Consider the following 19713-nt stretch of genomic DNA (forward strand, 5'->3'; position numbering starts at 1 on the left):
CATCAGTGGGATTACTTTTGTATATTGATTGAGCAATTACACAATTTGAGGATTTAAATTGATCCTTCAAGAATAAAATTTACTTCTTACACAGATAAAATGTCCTTGAAATTGGCAGCCTAAAAAATAATTTTCTGAAATAAACATGATTGTTCTTTAAGCTGTTTTTTAAAACATCACTCATGTTAAATGTTAATATACATCAAAAAGATTCATTTAGTGACAACTTTAAGACAAAAACATCCCATTGTTGGCAGTTACAGGGAGACGCCATACATCAGATAAATATACTGCTTTGTGGATATACCCTTGCCAGGGTGCAGGTCCTGGAGTTGACGGAGCCGATTTAAGTAGATGCCAGTGTTGAGCCAAGGATCTCTGTTAGCTGTCGGATGTTGTCTTTGTAGTTGCTCAGCATCTCTCTGCTTCTCTAGTTGTAAGCCTGCCCATGAGTCGAAACAGTCCAGCCTGAGGTTGCAGCTTTCACTTTAGACCACAAGTGGGGGGCAATAGAGTTCATAAAAAAAAAAACAAGCAGTAGCATCATGAAAAACAAATAGCATTACAGCAAATGTCACCTTTGTCCACTAATAGTGCTGATTTGCATGGAACAAGCTGAGGGGTGGGGAGGAGTTTGGACCTCACAGTACTGTTACTATGAAGGTATACCAGCAGTTGGGATTTAAACTGCTGTTATTACGTAATTGAGGATGACAGGAAGTTCGTCCACGCCTCTCAAAATGTCTAAATGTAGAAACTATAGCAAAGAAAGAAGTAATACTCACTTGTTCCTCACTTGCCCTCTGGAAGGAAGGCTGTAAGTGACATGGTCAAAATAGTAAGGGCAGAGCTGCAGGGCTGCAAATTCTGGCTGGTGAGACATCAAGGCAAAGATCTGATCCAAGTAGTGGTTTGGTCCGATGACCTGTCCAGGGAAGAGTCTCCGCCAATAAGCTGACACAAATGCATCCTTTCTGCTTTGAGTTAAAGTAGGTCTGACATTAAAAAGTTTGTATGGAGGTGGTTGGACTGCCATTTGAAAAATATCCTATCAAAAACATAGACAAGATCAAAATGAGTGTGAAGGCAGCAGCAGAATACACATATTTTCATGCAAATGCCTATATTACATTTATATTTAGTGATTTTTAATCAGAATTAAAAAAAAGTTTTTTGAAAAACAATAAACAACAAATAACTCCTGATGTGTCTGTAAGTTATAAAGTAAGTTATTTTTACTCACCTCAGGTATGAAATGTGATCCTTTTCTGATGAAACGAGGTTTGGTTTACTTTCATGTTCTGCCTTGTTCTAGAACATGTTTTTATTTTTCAAATAATGACTGGCCATAGTTTCAGCAGTTTCATCAGTTGAATCTCCATGACACACATGATCACAAGTGTGGAGCATTTCCTACAACATAACCCTGCAAACTCAGCAGCTTTTTGTGTGCTGTAAGTTTTGAAGGGTCAAGTTCTTCCTACCATTATCAACAAAATATGTCTTATGCATCTCTGATTGCAATGAGGAACTTCTAATTTGTGTTGTCTACCATAGATTAAAGTTTTTCTACAAATGTAATAAGATAAGATAAGATATGAGAGTCCTTTACTCATCCCACAACCGGGAAATTCAAATTTCACAGTAACAAAGTAGTATATAAATATATATATATATATATATATATATATATATATATATATATATATATATATATATATATATATATATATATATACACTGTATATATATATATACACTGTATATATATATATTATTGGTTATAGAGTCTGACCACTGCGGGAAGAAAAGACCTACGATATCTCTCCGTGAGACACCGCAGGTGAAGAAGTCTGTCACTGAACGAGTGTTGTTATGGTATCCTGGAGGGGGTGTGACGTGTTGTCCATCAGAGAAGATAGCTTTGCTATCATCCTCCTGTCAGCCACCACCTCCACAGGGTCCAGTGGGCAGCCAAGGACAGAGCTGGCCTTCTTCACCGGTCTGTTCAGCTTCTTCCTGTCAGTAGTAGAGATGCTGCTTCCCCAGCAGACCACTCCAGAGAAGATGGCTGATGCCATCACAGAGTCAGAGAAGGACTTCAGAAGAGCCCCCTCCACACCAAAAGACCTAAGTCTTTAATAATATAATAATATAGATGAAATTACTATTTAACAAAACAAGTTTTTGGTTAACATTTATAGTTTCTCATTAACCAGAGTAAACCAATATGGCTGTAAATTTTACTGGTTTATTGAACACATTTTAGTGGATAACAACCGCTGACACTATTTCAATGTTGACATTTGGTTGAGGATAGGATGAAATCATGTCTGGGCATCTATGACATAGGAAGGGCTGGTGGTTCAAGTTATACAATAAATATACACAGGTAAACCTAGCTAAAACAGTTGCAGAGCGGGGTTGAAAGGTTAAAAATTGAGATTCTAAATTGTCCAAAAGGTAAAAGTGCATTTAATTCAAGACGCTACTGCGTCTGAATGCATAAATAAGTTGAAATAAATACATTAATTAACACAATAAAACAGTTTTTTAAAATCATTTTCATTGTATTATTTTCTGAAAATGTAATGCCAGAGGATGATTTTAAAATTATTATAGCAATTTTAAAAAAATGTTCATTTTAAAATAACCTGATGCCTTGGCCCTGTGTGTGTGCCTGCTTAAAAACTGAACGTATTTGGATAAGTTCTGTTCAATGAGCTTGACTGCCTTATGGGTCTGTTTTACCAGGTTTGGCTTGTATGCTCTTTGCTGTACAACAGGGTATGGAAGTTGCAAGTCGGGCATTTGATAAATATTAAAGTAGCCTGTATTATATTCGTTATTGATGTGAATTTATAATGAAAAGTTCTCTTGAAAGCTTGTATTCAAACCAGATAAATGAAAATAAAATGTATGTGCGCTATAGCCTATCAGTTGCATACGTAACCTAAATGCAAAAAGAAAAAATATTGCACCTCTTACTACAGCACCCCCAACTTAAAGCCACTTCCCACGGCTCTGTCTCTATCTGAACTCTCTGTGACCACTCCAAGCAGTAAAAACTATGTATTGTATAACTTCATGTGAGATACCTCAACAGCTTTATAGGCTATGTTTACATGAGACTTTTAATTCTGAATTAAGATTAAATCCTCTTTAAAAATATTAAAAATGACCATGATGTCGCGATGATGCACATATTCCACTCTGGCGGGCACATATTCTGAATAATTAATTCAGGCCGCGGTTACATGATGTTTTTCAATTCAGAATTAATATATAATTATATATATATATATATATATATATATATATGTATAATAAATACGGATTGATATTATTTAATTTGGATAGATAAAAAGATTTCAATGGATATTGCGTCTTTCAATAATGCACTGAGCTGTGTTTGACAGGTGCCACCCTTGTCTGAGTCTGTGCTGCCCCCTCCATTAACACAACTCTAGATCCGCCCCTGGTAGTCAGACTATAATTATGTTGAATTTACAATAAACACTAAGTGTGATTATTACTACAACAGCTGAAAGTGAGTGTCTGTGGTGCAGCCAGCGTCACTGGAGCGAAACTGGAGTGTTTAATAAGCACATAATGTGATGTGGGATTTCCATTGAAGGGGAGGGAAAAAGCTGTGCGACACTGACTCTCCTCATTCGCTTTCGGAGTCTCCCTTCACACCACAGCATCTACACGGGGATCAACTTCAAAACACACCACTAACCCGGAGGAGGGAGCAGAATGCTGTGGATCCTGACTGCTAACAGATACTAAACCAGGGGAGGGATTTGAGCAGCTTTGTCTGGTGAGTAAAAAACCTCTGAATACACTGCTGAAAGAGAGCCCGGTGTGAGTTAGTGTGTGTGGCTGTTAGCTAGCTAGGAGGTAACCCGCAGTGGCTAGCTCGACTCGCTGCTTGTGTTTCCCGTTACAGCTCATGAGAAGAAGCGGCTGTTTCTGGAGGTATGGTGAGAACGTTTTCCTCGGCTGACTTTAAAAGGATTAAAGGCTTTAAGTGTACTTCATTATCCACCGCCTTGAGTAAACATGTGAACGCAGTGAAAAGTTAACAGACTTGTGTAAACTAGCTTTCATGTAGAAGTAAAAGTGTGTGTTCTTGCCTCCAAAACAGTGTCGAGGAAAGCTTTAATAAAAGGGCTCACACTTCCACGTTCTCTTACAGTGTGGTAGTTTCATGTTGTCTTTGCTGTTGTGTTGTTAGTTGGCCACAAGTTTACAAGTCAACATTAAGCTTCGTCGAGTGATGTTGCTTTAATAATGCTTACACAACTTTTTTAAAATACACCACGTACAAGTCTTCCTTAGCTCTCACGTCAACCATTTTCTGAACCGCTGCTAAACTCAGGAACACAAACAAAAAAAGTTTCTAACAACTTCAGTGACAACATGAAGAGGCAACAGTTTGGACTGCTTCTGAAGGGGCTGAAAGTGTTGTGGGGTTAAAAAACACTCTTTGATTGCTACTTTCTCAGAGGAGTCGCTCGTTTCCTCCTGGAAGATATCTCAGCCTCTATTCCTTCCTGACATTTTCATGTTTACCCTCCTTTGCAGAACAAAAGGCTCTGCATGGCGGCCCCCTTCCCCCCCCTTGAACTGTCAGATAGATTGAATCCATACTTGAGGTATGAGAGGACCAGTGCAGGAGGCAGGCAAGAGCTTGTAATGACAAAGCAACAGTTAAACCTGATGGAGAGTTATCTTTGTTTATAAGGTCAGGATGATACATGTAAATATACATGTAAATATACAATGTGACAATTCTCCAAGCAGAATTCCATATTTCAATTTTTTGTATAATTTAAAGCTGCTGTGAGGAACTTTTGTTTTGTATCGATTCTGGCACACCCCTGGTGGACAAAGTGATACTTCTTATCTCTTGTCCTATACATGCAAAAGTAGTGTATTCAACAAAAGCCTCATCCTGTTGTCTTTTAACAGTCAACTTTATCAGGCAATGTGATTATTTTCCATGAAAATAGTCAAACAAAGGCTGTTTCTGAAGCGAGATGTCCATCATCTGGTCTGACACCTACCCCCTCAGGGTGATTTCAGGCATTAAAATTACAACAGAGAAGGTGTCAACGTTGTTGCTGATGGTCTTGTTTGCTATTGAAGGTCATAAAGAGGCATCAGTATCATTTTCAGTCTGTTTCTCAGCCAGTTCAAAACTCCTCACAGAGCCTTTAACTACTATTTTTTTTAATGTAAAAACTACCTCTGCTACTTTTATCATATTATTATAGCCTGTACATATTAGTCATGCCTATTTGTTGTTCTTTTGTATTTATAGCTGATGTTATTGTTATTATTTTTATTTTATTAAAAGTCATTATTCTTATGCCTTGTACAAAGAGAGCACAGTTTATCAAAGTCAAATTCCTTGTGTGTTCAAGCATACCTGGCCAATGAAGCTGATTCTGATTCTGATACTTTCTGCACACTCAGTCCAGGTTTATCCAAATGTGCATTTATCAGACTCACTTTTCAGGCCACACTGAGGCATGCATACTGACAAAGCTGCAACAGAGACGCTTGTCTCTCTTGAAGAACTGGATTCCACCCAAGCATAAATTGAAAAACTCTACTTAAAGCTGGGGTTGGTTGTCTGATTTAGATACACTTTTTGTTATACTGGTTAAAATGAACTTTCTGTCCAGATGGCAATCAATACATAATGTGTTCCTAAAAAAGAGTGAAAAAAAGCTGCTATCTACAGCCGGAGTAAACCTGGGAAAACACCAACCAATCCCTGCCATCAGGATCCAAAATATGAAACCAATCAAATCCCGTCCTGCCATTCTGCCCACCTCCTGCATTCACTCCACATTTCCCCCGGCGTGCACTCCCCGTCTCCTGCCTCAGCTTCCCCTGCCTCTATTTACTGCCCCTCTCGCTTGACCTCGGGCCTGTCCCCTCTGACCCGATGAGGTGCTTTGCTCAGGACTGTAGTCCGGATCAGAGTCTAAAAAGCTCTCACCACAGGGGCTTTGACAAGTAAAAAAATTAATGACATTGAGTAAGTCCTACAGAAAATTTAGAGGTAGTATTATCTTTTTTCCTGATATTGTGTCACAGGTACAATTTGATAATGCTAGCATGACAGTTGTGAGTACTAACATTAGCCATGTTTGTTTTTTAGTTTTTAACTTTCACTATGATAATGTTTTGGTGTTTTCTTACCGCTGAGTGAGACATGAGTTGACGTAGTGCAAAACACAAACAATGTGCAGATGACCGGTTTTGAATCAGTCACGATCGTATGGTCGCAAGTCAGCGGCGTTCGTGCATGTGACCAGGGGTGCCATTTTGGAGGAGCTCCGAGGGGAGGGGGGGAGGGGTTAGACGGAGTCTCGAGGAAATGCTACATTCAAATTCATGCTAGTTTTGCGTGGCTACCAACCCTAGCTTTAAACCTGAAAAGGAAACTGGAATAAGTGTATTTGTTAAATTTAAACTGCAGGACGCATTAATAGTGTTTTTGACTTGTTAGCCTCCTACAGTCACTCTTCTGTCAAGAATCTGGGTGTGATTTTTGACAGATCTTTAAATTTGACCAATAAATAATTTCAGTTTAATAAAGTTCAAAAAGTGAAGGCGTGTCTTCTTCCAAATCTTTTTGAGAGTCATCACATATTTATATCTCGCCTGGGTTATCGCAACTCTTTATATTTTTGATGTTGATCAGTCATCTCTGAGTTGATCACAGCTGGTTCAAAATGCAGCTGCTCATCTGGTAAGAGATGATGAAAGACTGGCATAGATTACAGGATTCTTCAAACCTTCACACATTTAGAGACCACACACTTGATGATAACAGAAGACAGATCGCACAAGATCTCTCTCTTCTGATCTTATAGTGTGCACTACGGAGCACACCACACACTAACCGATTCTTCAGCAGAGTATCAGGTTCTTCACTCTCAATATTCCAAATCTTGTGTAGTAAAACGTGACTTCGGTGTAAACAGAAATGGGGAACGAACAGGAAGAAACAATGATAATTGTTGTCGGCCTCTTGCTTTCCGAAAAACGGTCTTCCATTTCAGAGGTCCAAGAGACTTTTGTTTTCACCGGCGCCATGTTTTTGTTTGTTTTTACTTCCTCTTCCGTCAGTCAGCTGAGTCAGCTCACGTCTTGATTAGCGTTTGCTCCGGTACACGTGACATTACACACTGTGCGTGCTCGGCTCCTCTCAGAGCATCCCACACACTACAGGATTTCTATTCGCAAATATTAAACATGTTCATTATTTACGATCTCTCCTTCTGAGGCCTTCCGAGCAGCTCCGACTGGACAGAATCACTCTTAACACACCCCACACCACAGGAAAACCAGAGTGTAGTCTGGATAGCTCATTTCTCGATCGGCACACACTGTGCGGGGATGCATTGTTCATAATGTGGCAATTTCGAAGATATTAAGATTACATGTTTTTCACTATGAGAGGCCCAGCTGACTTGATTGGCAGGCGGGAACACTGTAGCTGTTGGCGAGGAGGCTCAAAGCCCGCCTCTTTACGTCACACTAGCTCGACAGAAGTTAGGTTGAGTTCAACATTTTCAATATGACTCCCTCCGACGATTGGCTTCAAAGCAGCGCTTCAGAAACAGATGGGTGACGCCACGGATACTACGTCCATTTATTATACAGTCTATGATCAACACACACCAGGTGCTTTTGGATGTTCCACGATCCAGGCTCAAAACCAAAGGTGACAGAGCTTTTGCAGTAGCTGCTTGTACTCTTTGGACAAGTCTACTGTTAAATATAAGAACTGCTTAGTCCCTTCAAAGTTTAAAATCTTTCCCTATAACTCACCTCTTTTCGTTGGCCTTTAACTCCAGCTGAGTGTGATATTCTCACATTTTATCATACAACTATATTTTCCTCTTATTTATTGTGTTTTTATTTAGTTTTTTGTATGATTATTATTGTTAACCCATATTTGTTCTCATTGATGTTGTGGTTTAAACTTCGAAAGCACTTTAGTCAACTCTAGTTGTTTTGAAGTGTTCTATACAATAGAGTTTGACTTCGACTTGGCGAAAATTAGGACTGAAAAAGGTGTCAAAATATTTTACACCAGAAAAATATTCAGTAAAATATTATTTGAAATAAACATTAGTGCTGCACATTTGTCCTGCCCAACACACAACATCCTATAAAATCCTAAATTGTATTTTTCTGGACTTTTTCCCTTTTATTAGATAGGACCGCTGAAGAGAGACAGGAAACATGGGGAGTAGAGATAGAGGGATGACATACAGGAAATGGTTGCAGTTGGGAGTCAAGCCGGCGACCTCTGCGACGAGGACTATAGCCTCTGTATGTGGGGCGCTTAGACCGCTAGGCTCCTGCATAGTACCTCTTAACCGCAAAATAAACCAAATAATGGCAAGAAGTTCATTTTCTCTTATTCTTTTTTTTCAATATTTTATTTTGCTTTTCAGATTTAAACACAAACAGAATATATATATATATATATATATATAGATAAAGGACAGAAAAGGAGAGAAGGAAGCCTACTGTATGAGAGAAGTTAATATTATAGAATAAGTACAGACAGTAGGTAGTTCCAAAATAACGAAAATAGAGAACCAGAAAAAAATGTTACAAAAATAGTCAAGAGACAATAATGTTCTCTTATTCTTGTCGCCCTTAATAAAACATTTAAAGTTTGTCATGAATTAAAATATAGCTAGCCTTAGAAAGTGAGCAAAATGATTCTGAGCTTAAATGTTAACATAAAAAATAGATCTATTCCCCCATTTTAATATAAAACCGTAACATCTAACTTCTAACTATGTACGATCTGCAATTATAAAGTATAAATTTCATCTTTAGTTACAGTAAGGACACAATTATGTGGATTATTCTTTGCGGGTTATTGCAACATTAATCTTTGGGGTGTAAAATAATCCAGAAAATCTCTTTTTTTTCCCGATGAAGTTTTAACAGATCTCATCTGTTGCCATGATGCAACAGATGAGATCTGATCATGCATTCAACCTGCTACCTAACCTGTATAACCTCAAGCTTAAAAAGCAGCTCCCCTCTCCCCTTAGCTTCATATCTGAGCCTTTAAAGTGACAATCAGTTTCAGTTGTTGGTATCAGCTTCAGTTTCTAAAATAGTTGAAGATGGAGCTTTTGTTCTGTGTTATCTCTCCATCCTGGATACTCCCGTGTAACACCAGCTGGAATCAGCTTCAGGCATGCTCTGTGTTACTTTGCAGTTTCACTTTGTTTTTAATACTTTGTATGTTACACGGCATGTGGTGTTGAGAGTCTCCTATCCTGTCTGACTTGTTGCTCCAGTTCTGTTGTGGGTATCTGGTCTCATGGGTGTTACTTTGTCTCCATGGTTGTCATTGCTTAGTTTGCACTTCAAGTTTCTGTGTCTGTCTCTGGTGGGTTGGTTGTAACTGGAGGTAAAGAGAACTCTATGGAAACAGCAGGAGCAACCAGAGGCAGAAAGATGAGGAAAGAGCAGGGATGCCCCCTCCCTCCCTCCCTCCCCTCCCTCCCCTTCACCCCTTCTAAGCAGTCTGTCTCAGCAGAGTCGTACTCCAGGGAACAGCCACAGAGACGTGTACCAGCTGCATCCACGATGAATGGCAAGGGCTGTGGATGTGTTGCCATGACAGGGACGCTGGCACGCGTTGTTATGCAGACACCTCTTTTCTCAGGGCATGTTTGCACATTATTTCATTGCCCGGTCTTGCTTGGTTGGTGCTTGAGAGAAAAAGGTCCGCTTTTGTATACGGAATCCGAATAATGCCTTTCCTCAAGCTTGCTGTATTTTCTTGGAGTGGTGTAGATTTGTAAGAGGAATATTTTCTTAATGTCTCTGTCGTCTAGTGAAGAAAATGATGCGGTTGTGTAAGAGCTGTTTTACGGTCTGCTGGGCACATCTGCCCAGTTCAGTTTCACTCCAATGTGCAGTTTTAATCACCAGTATCTAAAGAATGTTTGATTCTCCTGTAAGTTAGCCTGCACTCTAAGGTCCTCACTTTAAGAGTTTAAATGAATGATACAAATGATCCGGTAATTGAAAATGCAGCCCTTTGCATTGCAAAGCAATTCATCCAAATTCATACAAATAAACAAGAGGCGAAAGCAGCGGCCCTTTAACTCTTTCACTCATGAATGATTATATCATACATGTTCATGTTTTTTTCTTTACAATTGAAATCAAGAGAATCGTTTTAAATACTTATAAAATACTTTGACGTTTGAAGGAGTTTTATATCTGACCAATGAAGTGGACAGTGTGCATGTACAAAATGGATAATCATAGACTGTATATAAAATTTTCCATTGTACAGTTTTGAAGCCAAATTATCCCATTCCAGAACACAGACATCTTTTAAATTTTCTGCAGCCAGAGTCTGCACACTAGGGAATTTGTGTTTCTTCCGTAACAAGCTCCGCCCTACAGCGTACCCTCCCGAGGTCCTACGGAGTTTCTCTCTACAGCAGCTGTCAATCAAAGCAAATCCAGATGTAAAACCACGTTTTTTGACCTCTGATAACTAACGAGAAAGAAACTTTTCAGGAAAAAGAGGCCTTGAACACAAAACAGTCAAATAATAACTACATATCACCACAGCATACGGATGTGAGAAACGTTCGTACGACATGTATTTATTTTTTATAGTTTGACTGCATCCCCATTCAAATGAATAGGGAAGATGGAGGTTTTGACCTATACTGGAGCCAGCCACTAGGGGGAGCAGTTTTTGTGGCAGCCTCACTTCCAGCCAAGCGAGATGACGTCCTTTTTATATATAGTCTATTTGGATAATATAACAAATGTAGATAAATTATGAAAGCAGCAGACCGTTTGATTTTGCTCTTTATTCAAATTATTAGGGTGTAAAAATATTATTAAAAAAACACAAAGTAAAGCAGGATCTTATAGAGGCAGAATATACCTTCCTCTGGCAACAAACATCTGCTGAAATAGAAACATAATTTCCCTCCATGAAACAAATACACGTGAAAAATGATTCAAACTTAGTAAAAGGATTTCTTACATGTTTATAATGTTGAATACTTTCAGATTACTCTATTGGTCACAGAAGGGCAATTCAGTTCTACCGTCAACCCGTCCATTGTACAAAATATACAGTAAAGGAAATAAATAACACGTCGTCTTTCCTATTTCTCTCTAAGATCTTCTCTGTTATTCTTGATGTAATTGGTTCATCTCTCTTTCCTGCTGCCATTTTAGATAAAGGATGTCATTTCCCAGAAACAGCAAAGAGATGCAAAGATAATCAAGGGGCATTTTAGACTTCTCTCTACGGTTGTGCTGTCTTGTTCAGTTCAATCGGTTCAAAGCTTCCAAATGTAGTTGATGTCATGCGTGAAGTGTTGAAATCCACTTTAAGACTTTAACCCTGTGGTGAAAGAGACAAGGTCCGGATTGCTAAAACTTGCATCCGTTTATTAAGATGTATAACTGATCACATAATGCACAATTACTCATGGTAAGACTGCACAGCTTAGTGAAGAGAGCTCACCGTGGAAGGACATTTTTTTATCTGGAGCCCATCAAGGCATATTTTACACAGTGTGAACACATACACAAACTGACAAAAAGAAAGGTGATTTATTTATGATGGACACATTTGTAATGGAGGTATTATTTCAACACCAGAAATAATTCCAAACTGTACGCAGCATTGAACAGCTGCCAGAAAATCCACACACTCAGCATCAGGTTGATCTCCAGGGAAAGTATATAAACACTTTGATTCCACACTTTGTATTCATGATCTGCTCTGAGGCTGATGGGATGCCAAGCATGCTTCTGACAGCACTGTTATGATCAATTCATGTATGGTCTCCATGATCAAAACAGCACATTGATGCCTCCTGGCTGGCACAGATTTTTATCATAGCTGGAAATAGTCACAAGTTACCGCAGGGGATCTTGATCTGGTGATGTGTTATGCAATCTTGCTTCACACACACGATATGGTGCTCTGGTGCATTTTTACACCAAAATAAGATGTAAGGATATATCGCAAGACGGTAAAAAATCGATACAAATAAGGGTGGATTACAATCGATTCAACAAAATTTGTATGGGGATATTATTTTTAAACAGTAGAAGGCAATATCTGCATTATACTCCGCTTGTTTAACATCATTAAGTCTCTTCCGCTGCTCTCTCGTCACTCTGAGTGGAGGAGCTTTAAGTTTAAAGCATGTTTCAGAATCAGCTGACTAAAGGTGTTGCACTCAGCTGGGGGCTGCAGCTGAGTGACGGGTCTCCACGAGCGCTTTTTTTCCCTGCCGCCGGACTGATTCTGACCCGGTTGCACTCCCAGCTGATACCTGACTGCGTTTAAATGCTTATTTTACTCAATAAGAACAAGGAAAGTGGACACTGCGAGTCCAAAACATGATTCTGTTCAGTTGTCCTGTTGCAGTAAATCCACATGTTGTAGTCTGAGTCTTCACTCTATCACCATGCGTCCACGGAGATTATTCATAAGCCTGCTCCTCACATTGATATTCAGCGTTTAACATTTTGAACACCTCAATATGATCCGTAGCTGTTTAATACCGTCAGGTATATACATTGTGTCGTCAAGGAAAATTTGATTTAGGGGTAGAAATGCATTTGGCATTCTTTTTGACATGAAAACGCTTGCTTTTTTTAAATGATTAAACTATAATTGACGTTAATATTTCCAAAGATCGATCACGGAAAATACTTGAAATTTAAATCCCTAAGTTAAAGAGATTTACCTTATTTGTTTTATTTTTAAATACTTTCGTTTGGGAATTGTTCACTTTCCATTTCTCTGTAATTGTTCTTAAAGATATTTTTGTGCGGTCATTTTGGTTTTTTGCAAGTTGCTGAAAAAAGTGTGCAGTAGTTTTATTTGAGTTACAATACACCTTAAAAATGAATTGAAATAAAATAATAGTTTTTTAATTTTTGAGTTCAATCCAGTTTTCTTGAAAATCTTTAGAGAATTGTGAGTGAATCGTATTGTGAACCAAAAATCAGGATTCGAATCGAATCGTGGGTTGAGTGTTTCCTTTCATCCCTAATAAGAGGACAATGTGGGGAGTAGATAGTGGGGGAGACATGCAGCAAGTCTGGGAGTGAAACCAACGTCTGCTGCGGCGAGGACAATGACCTCTGTATATGGAGCTTGTGTTTTAACCACTAAGACAACTGTGTCACATTTTTAAATAACACCTTACCTTCTCCCCTCTCCTTTTGTCCTCACATTTACATGTTGTATGTGCTCTATAATCACCCTATTAACATAAACCATAAACTAACACAGTCTTAGCTGTGGCTCAACTGGACTGTCAAGTCATGTTACCTGGCTTGTTAAGCTCGTGGCACTTGTCAGTAGTTTGTTTCCAGTGTTTGCATGCTGACACTGTTTACTTAGAACAAGTTTAAAGTTTAGCTTTGTCTGTGAATGAATAGGACCGTTGATGTTTCATTGAGATCTAAAGAAGCTAGAGCTTATAAGACGGCAAACCAACACTTATCCAACCGGACACATTGCAGCTCTGCAGACCACGTTGGACGGAGGGTCATGATGATGGTGCTAACCTGTAAGCTTCAAAGCTTCTCATTGAAGAACAATCAGTTACTCCCCTTGCATCTCTGCCCTGCCAAGAGTGATATTTTGTAAAGCTGGTTTTATGAGGCTTCATTAAACACACACAATATGCTATTTTCTGCACAGTAGATGTGCCATGGAATGTGTCTTTTCCTGGCCATGCCTGCAGTGCACATACAGTAAACTTAAGACTTACCTTTTTAATCTAGCTTTTAATTTGGAGTAATTTATTTTAGCCCTGGACTGCATTATTATTTTAATTATTATTTTAATCATTATTGTTTTAATCATTGCTTTAACATTTATTTATTTTATTTAATTATGTATTTATCTATTTATTTCTAGTATTAATCTTATTTTGTTAACGCTACCTTATTTTTAACTTTTCTTTCCATTATTACTCATTTTATTTGTACTGTATTGATTTGATTTTTAAGTATTTTATTTATAATCATGCCTTTTATAATTTTAATCACTGCTGTTATTTTCTGTCTGTTATTTTGTGAAGCACTTTGGGCTGCATGTTTTTCTGCCTGAAAGGTGCTGTATAGATAAAGTTGAGTTGAGTACAGTGTAGGATTTAGCATCACAGGCAAAACAAGATAGTGATTTTTCTCTTTGGTATCATGCCTTCACTTTTTGAACCTGGCACAGCAATGTGAAACTCAAACCGTGTCATCGACTCTGTAGACTCTACGTTTCCAGAGCGGTCTCTGTTGCGCCCTGGTGTAGCCAGTTTTATTGATTAGAGTGGACTTTCAGTATTGTAGCAGCCACTCAGCGTAGAGTTTGCACATACCATGAAGTCAATAACAAACTAAAGTAAACAACAAATAAGTAAACAGTAACTGAGGGGTGTCAGTTTGACTTGGCTGAAAGGGTGCACCCCATGTACAGGTGCTGTGACAGGTGCAGTCCTCATTGCTGGTTCAACTCACCTGCTTTGACCCTGTGCTGCATGTAAACCTCTCTTCAGCTGCTCTATCTGTTAAAGACACAAGCGTCTCAAAAGTAGACTTTGGAAATAAAGAAAGTAACAGAGATCAGGTTGCTGTTGTCTACCTTAAGTTTCTTCTGCTTCCTTTGAGCAATCAGTGTTGACCTTTAGGTTATTACACTGATGTCTTTTTAACTCTTTAATCTAATTTGACTGATTTTTCCCTGGTAGCAGATGCACACTAATGAAATCATGTTAGCTGTGTGAGTCAGAGGCACAGCTTACATGTTTGTTACAGAAATGTTAAGTTTTATTGGCTGTTGTTACTCAACTATTTATAAGGCCAGTGTAACTACTGAATTCCCCATGCAGTGTCAGAAATAATCTGTATTAAGACCATTTTATTGAGATTGTTTCTGCCTTGCCTCTTATGGCTGTTCTACACTGTACGATTTTTACCATCAAGATTAACGCAAGTCACATTGCACGACGTGAAATTCCTAGACTTCGTGTCCACACTGTGCGATGGAGCTATCATTGAATCTTGACTAGGACGCAGCGTATTTCAGGCTCCAAATGACTCTTACTTTAGGAAGTTTTTCCTCGCCACTGTAACTAGCTAAATACTGCGATGTGAAATGCTCATGGTGGATTAAGGTGGGGTCAGACTGAGTCTTACCCTGTCTTGAAGTTGGGTCTCTGTTCATAATTTGACATAAAGTGGTCTAGACCTCCTATGTTTGTAAAAGCGTCTTGAGATAACGTTTGTTGTGATTTGGCGCTATACAAATAAAGATTGATTGATTGATTGATTGATTGATTGATTGATTGATACATTACATCATTAGTGTGCGTCCCCCTCAGGTCGTTGTCATGGCGCCCCATGAGCTGACACACTGCATTTGCGATTGTGTCATTTATGTTCCTCAAAAGAAATGAAGAAATGTCAAATAAACAAGGCCTTTGTTGCCATAATTCAAACAAAAGTTCCTCTCTGATGGAGTCCCACGTATAACTTTTACGTCTTCGTTTCTTCTCCATTTTTGAATTGGCGCCAATGATGGGGTCTTGCCCTGTGATGGGTTGGCGACCTGTTCAGGTTGTACCCTGCCTTCCGCCTGAAGCCAGCTGGGATAGGCTCCAGCCCCCTGGGACCCCTGACGGGATAAGCAGTCAAGATAATGGATGGATGGATGGATGATGGGGTCTGTCTGAGTGGACGCAGTGATATTCACATCATTTCCTGGTGTGTTCCTATTGGTTTGTTCGCTGACAGGCGTTGTAGAGGCAGAGAGCGACAGACACACTATGCAATGATTTCTCAGATTTTCTGACACTGCTTGGTATTTATCGTAGCTCATCTTTGGTTGCAGATGGTTCTATCTTTCGTCTTTTCCCTTGTCACACTGGGAGATGTACGACCACCGATTTTCAGCTACGACGAAAGGTTTTTTCCACGATCGCAAACCTTTCATCTGAGACGGCCAAAATCGTACAGTGTAGACCCAACATTAGTCCTGTAGGAAGAAACCCTTCAGACTAGAACCTCTTCACTGTCATTGTTAATGTCAGCTCTCCTGATATTTTTCCATGAGGTGTGTCTGTGTGATTCCACCTTGAACTTTTTCTTTTTAATAGCTAGAAACATGATATAAAGAGAGATGGATTATACGTCTTTGCTGCAGTTTTATGCTTTCAAAGCGGGGAGTTAACCTTTGTGTAGAAGTGAGTGGGACTTGATGGACTTGCCCCCCCTTCCCCTCTAACGGTAGAAGGGGTTTAGCAGACTTAACAGGAAGGTCAATCATTTAAGACCAGAGAGCACTCACTCATCCTCACTGGACCAACACATATAGATCTGATGACACACTGTGGCAGATGTGACAAGATTAAGGTCTTTGACAGAACACACTGTCTAGTCTGAGGTTGTCTGGCAAGCTTTTCACTCTCTACTTCTGCTAATTTCATGGTGAACATACACACAGCATAACCATGAGTGTCTATATTTGTTGCATATACTCACTGAGTTCACTGTGGCCCTCTTGTTTTCACAGGGACTGGCCAATATTTGCTAGATATTAGAGATGCGCCTCATGTATGGAGGTTATAGCGGTTGTGGGTTCGACTCCTGGGCTCAGCCATTTGCTTCATGTCTTCCCCCGCTATCTGCTCCCCACATTTGGATACAGGTGGATTCTAGTACAAGAGGGATTCGGGTACCGGCCAAAATAAGTTTGAAATTATCAGCATATTGAATATTGGAAAAAAATCTGTTATACGCATCGCTACTGGATATGTGCGCCGATTGATGCATATTGCAGCAGTTTTAACATGAAGTATTATTTGTAAGAATAGGGACCCTGTTCCACGTCTTTATATCATTTGGGGACATTTTATGAAACAGACAATGAACTGTTTGTCTAAGAAAATAATCCAGAGATTCATCCAAAGTGTAACTCTTTATTTAATTAGGACTTAAAACCGTATCCTTACTAGCTTTTGTTTTCCTCTGTTGACTTGCCAAGGGACTGCAGATGTAAATAGCTTTAAGCTAACTCTGGTACAATGAATCAAATGGTGACATTTATGTCAAATATTGTACATGGTCCCTTTACAAAAATATATAAAAAAAACACCTAGTAGAAAAGGGATGGGCATTTAAAGCCAAAATACTGATTGATAATCATTGGCATCTATTCGACGATTATTTCGAATAATCACCCCCACACACACACACACACATACACACTCACACAGACACGGAAACTCATCTGTCCCATTCCGATTTGTGTGGCAGTCGCTTTAACCAGCAGCAGGGTGAGGTGCTGCTAGTAGCATGAACTGTCAGCGTCTGTCTCTATCTCCATGTTGGTGTTTCTGTGACATGGCATGTATGTTTACATGTTACAGCCAGTCTCTGAAATTTTGTGTATAGTAGTGCGAGATTCAGAAACGGAGAAAATTGCAGCGACTATCACTAATGTTTTCTTCTTCTTTTGCTATTTAATGCAGTTGGCGTTCTTCTTCTGTTACTTAATGCGGTTAGCAAACAGCTTTAATACGCTCTATAGCCACCGTCTGGCGGGAATACCATATTACAACCATAGACTGTATAAAATATGAATGCAGTATCCATGACATCATCCATCTGTTTCTGAAGCGCTGTTTTGAGGCCAATCGTCAGCGGCAGCCATATTGGAAATGCTGACGAGTGATTGTCATGTAAAGAGGCGGGCTTTGAGCCTCCTAGCCAACAGCTACAGTATTCCCGCCTGTCAATCAAGTCAGCTGTTCCTCTCATTGGAAGACTCGTAATCTCAATAACTTCAAAATTACCGTGTTAGAAAAAATTTCACCCCCCCTACAGTGTGTGCTGATCGAGAAATGAGCTATCCAGACTACACTCATTTTTTGTACCAGGCTGTAAACATGTTTATTTCTGCTGTAAAGATCAGCTTTTTTGAATTGGTGTGTATGTGGTTTGTGGTACTTCCGGAGCCAGCCTCAAGCGGATCCTAGATTAACTGCAGTTTTTAGCACTTCCTCATTAGACTCATATTGCCGCTTGATTACAATCAGACACCAGAAAAATTTGTACTTTAAAAATGAGAAAATATTCGAAGTAACTCTTCGATTTTTAATAAGTGAACGAATATTCAGAAATCATTGCCCATCCCTATAGTGGACCCCGTGCTTTGTTTGCAGTTCAACTGTTTCCCCAGTAAAGCAGCATTGTACCCGAGCAGGAATGGGACACCTCTCCTGTCTGTGCTCTGCTCATTTGATGTGAACCAGCTGGGCCTGAAATGTCTGGCTCAGATAACAGCTGACTGCAGAATCACACACAACAAATATTAAAAGTCTGTTGTTCTAGACAAAACAAGCCAGTCTGCTGCTGCTTTGGTCGGCTGATGATATTACATGCCCGTGTTTAACCTTTTTAAACGCAGTATTCAATGCAGAATAACAATGCTGAGGGAGATCTAAAAATGAATCAGCATATAGTCTGTGCAGCAGGATGTGCTCTGACTGCATGGCTTATGAAACTCAGCAGACGTTTGGCTGCACTAATATTAGTTTATTATGCAGAATCATGTTTGATACCTTAGTGAAATGATTCTGTTTTTAAAAGGAGTAGCTTTGCAAATAATTTTTGCACAATCCAAATATAAGCAGCATATTATTATCCCAGCAGTCTCAGAAATGGACTGAAAATCCATCTGCTTTTATCACAGACAGTATGTAATGTTTTGTGCAGCTGATTAGGTCTTGAGGTACAAACAGGAGGTACAGGAAGTAAGAAGGAAATGACCCAGGTGTATGGGCCAATAGAGACTGAGTAGAAATATGAGATTGGGCAAACCGCTTCTGCTGTCACCCTCACTGCTCTGTGACTTAGTCTGGCTGCATGTTAATCTCCCTCTGGAGCTGCTGTGGCTGTCAGCGGACTGTGCATGAGCTTTCTGCTGTCCCTTAAGGATTTGAACAGCAGTGCTGACCATAAGCTGTAGTCCCCAGATGATGAGCTAAATATATACCTCCCATACCCCCCCCCACATCTCCTTTTATGTTCTCTTCATTCTAACTCCATGCCAGCCCTCTCTTGCATTCATTCATGTGTGTTCGAGCATGCCTGTGGAGTTGGACACACCATATATATGTAATATTAAAGGCCCCGGGGGCTGGAGAAGAAAATGTCCCATTTGTCAGCTGTTATGTGCCATAATTGTTTAAAGCACGCTTTGCACCATGAGGTGAGACAAACAATAAAAGGAGAGAGCAGGGGAGACTTGCTTTGTGTGCTGATGGTTCAATTTGCAATGCCATACATGGCTCTTTTTAAAATTCTACATGTAGACAGGAAGGATATCCGTGCAGGAGAGACAATGAAGTCAAAAGAACACGGTGTAACCAGACTGTTGGCTGCTTTTCTCATTCCCCCTGCAGCTCCTCTTAGTTTGCTTTGTCCTTCCCCCTCTTTGGTTCACTCCTCCTCATCCTCAACCTTTTAGCTAACGCAGAAAGATTCGTCTAAATCTAGTCACTGGGTCTCTTTTACATTCGTGTTAAGTCAGTGCCCGAGCTTTGTTGAAGGAGATGCTTGCTGCCAAGTTCTGTCACCGTATTAGCCAGC

General features: G+C 39.6%; 1 protein-coding gene and 1 long non-coding RNA gene across 3 annotated transcripts in view; one reads left to right on the forward strand and one right to left on the reverse strand.

Moving 5' to 3' along the window:
- Positions 1 to 2: 2 nt before the first annotated feature.
- LOC117822898 lies at positions 3 to 1368 on the reverse strand. The gene is made up of 3 exons (XR_004633277.1): positions 1244 to 1368; positions 786 to 1048; positions 3 to 486 (listed from the first exon to the last, which is right to left on the reverse strand). It is a non-coding gene; the product is annotated as an uncharacterized LOC117822898 (long non-coding RNA).
- A 2158-nt stretch (positions 1369 to 3526) lies between these two features.
- si:dkey-199f5.8 (beta-1,4-galactosyltransferase 3) overlaps positions 3527 to 19713 on the forward strand; it is a 41831-nt gene continuing 25644 nt past the window's right edge. Inside the window, exon 1 of one of the 2 annotated variants that reach the window (XM_034697742.1) lies at positions 3527 to 3823. The gene's annotated coding sequence lies outside the window, so the exon portion shown is untranslated. Of the gene's footprint in view, positions 3824 to 3863; positions 3982 to 19713 lie in introns of those variants that run through there. The other variant, XM_034697743.1, reaches the window with a different exon arrangement.

Source organism: Notolabrus celidotus, chromosome 12 (genome assembly GCF_009762535.1).
Source record: "Notolabrus celidotus isolate fNotCel1 chromosome 12, fNotCel1.pri, whole genome shotgun sequence".
Lineage (NCBI taxonomy): Eukaryota > Metazoa > Chordata > Actinopteri > Labriformes > Labridae > Notolabrus > Notolabrus celidotus.